Source organism: Microcaecilia unicolor, chromosome 1 (genome assembly GCF_901765095.1).
Source record: "Microcaecilia unicolor chromosome 1, aMicUni1.1, whole genome shotgun sequence".
In the NCBI taxonomy this organism is placed as follows: domain Eukaryota; kingdom Metazoa; phylum Chordata; class Amphibia; order Gymnophiona; family Siphonopidae; genus Microcaecilia; species Microcaecilia unicolor.
In genome coordinates this window covers 25,706,476-25,712,475 of record NC_044031.1, presented here as the reverse complement: position 1 = coordinate 25,712,475, position 6,000 = coordinate 25,706,476, and positions in this window count along the sequence as shown.

The following is a 6,000-nucleotide window of genomic DNA, read 5'->3' as shown; positions in this document are numbered from 1 at the left end:
GAGAGATGGTGGAGCTGGGCAACCGAGTAGCGGAGGTGGAGTCGGGCCTAGAGGAAAACGTGGAGGCAGTCCAGGCGCTGGAACAGCGGGTGCGAGGTCAGAGTGAAGACACTCAATTTCTGCTGGACAAGGTAGAGGACCTCGAAAATAGAAGTAGGCGTTCCAATATCCGGATTCGCGGCGTCCCAGAGCTCCCGGAGTATATGAACTGTGAGCAGGTAGTTCAGCGTATAGCGGCTCAGCTGTTATCGAAGGTGGAGGATCCACGTGCCCCAACTGATATCATAATTGAGAGGGCACATAGAGCGCTGGGAGGACGGAATAAGAATGCACCTAAGGATATAGTGGCCTGCTTCAAGGACTATAAAACTAAAGAAGAAATAATGAAGAAGGCGAGAGAAGCAGAGCCTGTGGAATGGGACAGCTATCCCATAGAGCTGTATCACGATCTGTCGTCCACCACGCTCAAAAGACGGAGCGAACTGAGACCGCTGACTGCTCAACTTAGAGATGAAGGGATCCGATATAAATGGCAGCATCCTTTTGCCCTGTTGTTCTATAAGGACGGTAAGCAATGCAGAGTGGTGTCGTTGGAAGAGGCCCAAGCATATATGGCGCAAGAAGAACCAGTTGCAGAAAGCGAGCGTTCCCAGGTGGCTGAGCGTCCAAGGAAAGGCAGGCCGAAATGGCAGCGAGTTACACAAGGCAAGGGAAGACTGCGCAGGCAAATTTCGGAGAAGAAACTGACACAGTCTGCAGACAAGGGATGAAACTGGATTGAGCTGCCATGAGAAGCGGATGCAATCGAGTGCTGAGTATACTTTGCATGTAGGACAAGAAGCTGTATGTCGTTAGGTTAAGACTGATAGCTAGTTGCTGAAGGATGGACGTGACTTCCTCTTTATGGACATGCCATGTATGGGGAACAGGGTATGTCATGATTGGATGAGGGGGAAGGTAGGGTGGGGGTTGGAGGGAGGGTTGGGGGGGGAAAGGGCACTGAGGGGGAAGTTGATTAGCGTGATAAAAATGGATAGCTATGACTGTATGCACATGTGTAACACTTAATGTGAGAGGTCTTAACACCCCCCAGAAACGTAGGCAGGTTTTTAGGGAAGCCATACGTTTAAAAGCGGATGTGCTGTTTATTCAAGAAACTCACCTAAAGCGCAATCATGCACATTTGATGCGTCATAGACGATACCCCATAGTGCATGGAGCATCCAGCTTAGATAATAAGAAAACAAAGGGGGTGCTTATAGCCTTTTCAGGTTCTCTTCCATGGGAGGTCCATAAAGTACTAAAGGATAAAGCGGGCAGATACGTGATAGTGGTGGTATCCCTGTACAACACGTATTACACTATGGTATGTGCATATGCACCCAACGAGGGACAGGGTTTATTCCTGGAGGAGCTAGAGGGGCTTTTACAAAGATCTGCCAAGGGCCATCTGCTTGTGGGAGGAGATTTAAATCTAACATTGGACCCCTTGGTGGATAACTCGGGGGGAACAGTAACATATGCAAAAAGGGAGCGAGAAGCGATGAAGGGATGGATGGCACGGTGGGGGCTGTTAGACCTCTGGAGAGAGACTCACGGGTCAGAAAGGAATTACACTTACTTCTCCCCCAAGTACAACACATACTCTAGGATAGATTATTGGCTGGGGGATGGTCTGATACGGGAAAAAATGTTGGAGGTGGTTATTGAGCCTAGAACCTGGTCTGACCATTCCCCGGTGGTGCTGACTATGAAGATAAGTGAAGGGGGTAAACAGCGGAGGCAATGGCGTCTGAATGAGGCGATTCTCTTAGACCCGCAGAATATTTCTGTAATTGAAAAACACATTGTGGAGTATCTCCAGTTTAATGATACGGGAGAGGTGCATCCGGTGAGCCTATGGGAGGGATTTAAAGCAGTTTTACGGGGACAATTAATAGCTCTTAAGGCACATTTGGACAGGACGAGGACAGAGCGGGAATCATCCCTTAGGGCGGAGTTGGCTGAAATGGAGAGATCGCATAAAGCAGACCCGAATGATAGTGTGAAGGCAGGAGAACTACATAATCTTAGAGCCCAACTTAATGACATACAAATGGCAGAGATCGCGATGCAACTACAACAAACACAACAAGAACATTTTGAATTTGGGAATAGAGCCAGTAGGTTGCTCGCGTTAAAGCTTAAAAAGCAGGCCCAACGGAATGCCATCTCGAGCATAAAGAATGAGTCGGGGGAACAATATACCCAAACAGAGAAAATAAAGGAAGTGTTCTGGGAATTTTATACACGACTATATCAGTCGGAACGGGTGGTAGTGTCAGAGGAAGTAGCCCATTATCTGCAGGGGATGGACTTTCCAGGGGCGTCTAGGGGGGAGCTGGAGGAGCTATCGAACCCTGTGACCTTAGAGGATATTGAGAAGGCAATCGCTGACCTCCCAAATAATAAAGCCCCGGGTCCAGACGGATTCCCCACTCGGTTCTATAAACTATTCTCCAAGTGGATAGCGCCCCTATTGATGAGGGTAATTGCCTCCTTTGATGAAGCCCAGGAACTTCCGAGCTCCTGGAGAATGGCAGAGATAGTCGTGATATTAAAGCCGGGGAAAGATCCATTGCAGTGTGGGTCGTATCGACCGATATCACTATTAAATACAGATTATAAGATTTTCACCAAAATCTTGGCCAAGAGGCTGCAGGGGTTGATGCCCTTCTTGGTTCATGAGGATCAGGCGGGCTTTATCGCCGGACGTCAGACTTTCGACAACACTCGATGCCTATTACACATTATTCAACAAGTTAGGGACGAGGAAGTACCGGTACTTCTGCTCTCGGTCGACGCAGAGAAGGCGTTTGACCGAGTGGAATGGCCCTTTCTGTTCGCAGTATTAAGGAAGATAGGGATAGGAGGCAAGTTTCTACAGTGGCTCCGACTATTGTATACTAAGCCAATGGCAGCGATCAAGATTAATGGCTCACTTTCTAAACCTTTGGACCTGGGTAGGGGCACAAGGCAGGGATGTGCGATCTCTCCATTACTATTTGCACTCTCAATCGAACCATTGGCCAAGAGAATTCGTGAGCAAAGGGACATAAAAGGGGTGGTAAGGGGTAAACGAGAACATAAAATTATGCTCTTTGCAGATGATATCTTGCTGACCTTAGCGCATCCTCGACAGTCTCTAAAGCGAGTAATAGAAGTTATGACACAGTATGGGCAATTGTCTGGATTCAAAATAAATATCAATAAATCAGAAATACTTAACCTTACAACACCAGTACAGGAGGCCCAGATATTACAGAGGATGTACCCCTTTAAGTGGGCTGAGAAATCTATTCAGTACCTAGGCATTCAGGTAACTGATAGGATAGAGACTATGTTCCAGGGGAATTACCCTAGAAAGCTGAAGGAGCTGTTTGAAGAATTAGACAGATGGGAAGGCATGACATTGTCATGGATGGGGAGAGTGCATGCCATAAAAATGATGCTATTGCCCAAGTTATTATATCTATTTTTGGCTCTCCCAATACCGATCCCGCGCTCCTTTTTTCAACAGCTGAATAGGAAAATGTTTGCATACATATGGCGTAAGAGGCCTCCGAGGGTGCGCAGGTCGATGATGTTTCAAACACCGTCTAGGGGAGGTATGGGAGTCCCAAATTTCCTCCTCTATTATCAAGCAGCACAGTTGCGGGTCTTGGCCAATTGGTACCCGGAAAATAACAAAAAGTGGTTACACTGGGAGAGAGCATGGCTAGCCACGCGATATCTGGGAAATATACTCTGGTCCCCGGAGAGTGAGATAAGAGCGGTAATACGCAGAGTCCCGGTAGGCCTAAATCATTTACTGACAACCTGGCTCCAGATGAGAAGGAGGGTGTTCCCGGATAGAAAGTATTTCTTACAAATGGCTATCTGTAGAGCCCCAGGGTTCCCATTGGGAGAGTCTGAGAAAGCCTATCAGGACTGGGCACGCAAAGGGCTTTATAGGCTGGGGCAGGTGTGGGAACAGGGGTCGATAAAAGAGTTTGCTGAGCTGCAGGAAGAGTATGGCCTAGAGGAGCGCGACCTGGTGTTCTACCACTGTCTAAGGAACTTCCTACGCAGGCGTGCAGGGGAGGAATTGGATCTGGTGGAAACAGGATTAGAGAGAGCAATTAGAGAGGGAGGGGGGAAAGGAAGTGTAACTAGAATATACAGGGCCCTGCTCTTGCTTGTGACCCCGCAGGATTACTATGTTCATAGGTGGGAGCAGGAGCTGCATAGGACCTTCCCCTCAGGTGACTGGATGCATATTTTTAGATCTTTGTTGAAACCCTCAATCGCACAACCACTAATTGAAAATGGGTACAAAATTTTCTACTGGTGGTACTACACGCCGGTAAGGCTTAAACGGATATACCCGAGTATGTCAGCGGAATGTTGGCGAGAGTGTGGGTCACAAGGGTCATTTATGCATATATGGTGGGATTGTCCAAAGGTGAGAGAGTATTGGGCACGGGTGCTGCACATGGTTTATACGATCCTGAAGGTGCAATATCCAGGGCGAGTTGAATACTGCCTGTTACACCTTAGACCCCCGGGAGTGAAGGCCCACTTGCACAAATTGGCAGTGCAATACTTTGTAGCAGCAAAAATTGTAATAGCTCGGGCCTGGAAACAGAAAAACATACCATCATTACAGCTGATAACTCGAAAGGTGGATTTCATATATCAGATGTCAAAATTAACAGCTATGAGAAGGGGGCAGGTGGCATTGTTTACAAAAATCTGGCAACCATATGAGCTTATGAGGGAAGAGCTACTATCTTCCCCGTAGTGCCGGAGGGAGGGAGGGAGGGGGGAGGGTGGGTAGGGGATACATCTTTGAGCGACTAAAACAATGTTCAGTTAAGCTTTGGAAAGTTGTATGATGCGATATGGTTATGATATGTTTTATATTTAAAATTTTCAATAAAAATATCGTTAAAAAAAAAAACAAATAAATAAATACATCTCTATACTGCAAAAGGGAAATTCAAACTCAATTAAATGACTATTCTATCAACTTAGAGAGTTTGAACTGTTAGTTTCCGGGTGTCTCTCATATATTAAACATATAAACCAATCGGAACCAATAGAGGAAAATACTAACGTATTGGAAGACCTCTATCAATTTGGGAGTCCGTTAATATCATTGGTTCCAGTAAGGAGGCAAGGAGAGAAACCAATCAATCGCAAACAGTCACAATAAGTGAGAAAATCGAGTGATTTAAAAAAACCCTTTCTCCTTACTAATAACCTAATGAGGGACACCAAACCCCAAACTACCATAGACTGTATTAAACTCAAGTATATACTAAAGAGTGCATCGACTTTCCCCCATAGAACCCCCTAGCCCAAACACTTCGTACTGGAAACTTGGAAATTTATTTAAATACACTCTAATAAACAACAGTACTTAGCTTGAAAAAGTGGAAGGAAGGTCCCAAACACGCCGGACCAGTACCGGTAAGGGAAAAATAAGTCGGCAATCTCTTTAGTTTCTTGATCCCAGCCTCTTATAAAATCCTTCAACAAGTGCACCTTGTTTCGTCAAATCTATGGCTGCTTCAGGAAGGGTGCTGGAGTTAATCCAAACATTTTTCCAAAATGACCAAAGAACCTGAGCCCCAGCGATTGATTGGTTTTTCTCCTTGCCTCCTTACTGGAACCAATGATATTAACGGACTCCCAAATTGATAGAGGTCTTCCAATATGTTAGTATTTTCCTCTATCGGGAGATTTGAGGTTCCAATTGGTTTATATGTTTAATATATGAGAGACACCCGCAAACTAACAGTTCAAACTCTCTACGTTGACAAATAAATAAAATAAATAAATAATAATGGGTGATTTCAATTACCCCGATATTGACTGGGTAAATGTAACATCAGAGAATGCTAGGGAAGTAAAATTCCTTGACAAAATCAAGGACTGCTTTATGGAGCAGCTGGTATAGGAGCCAACAAGAGAAGG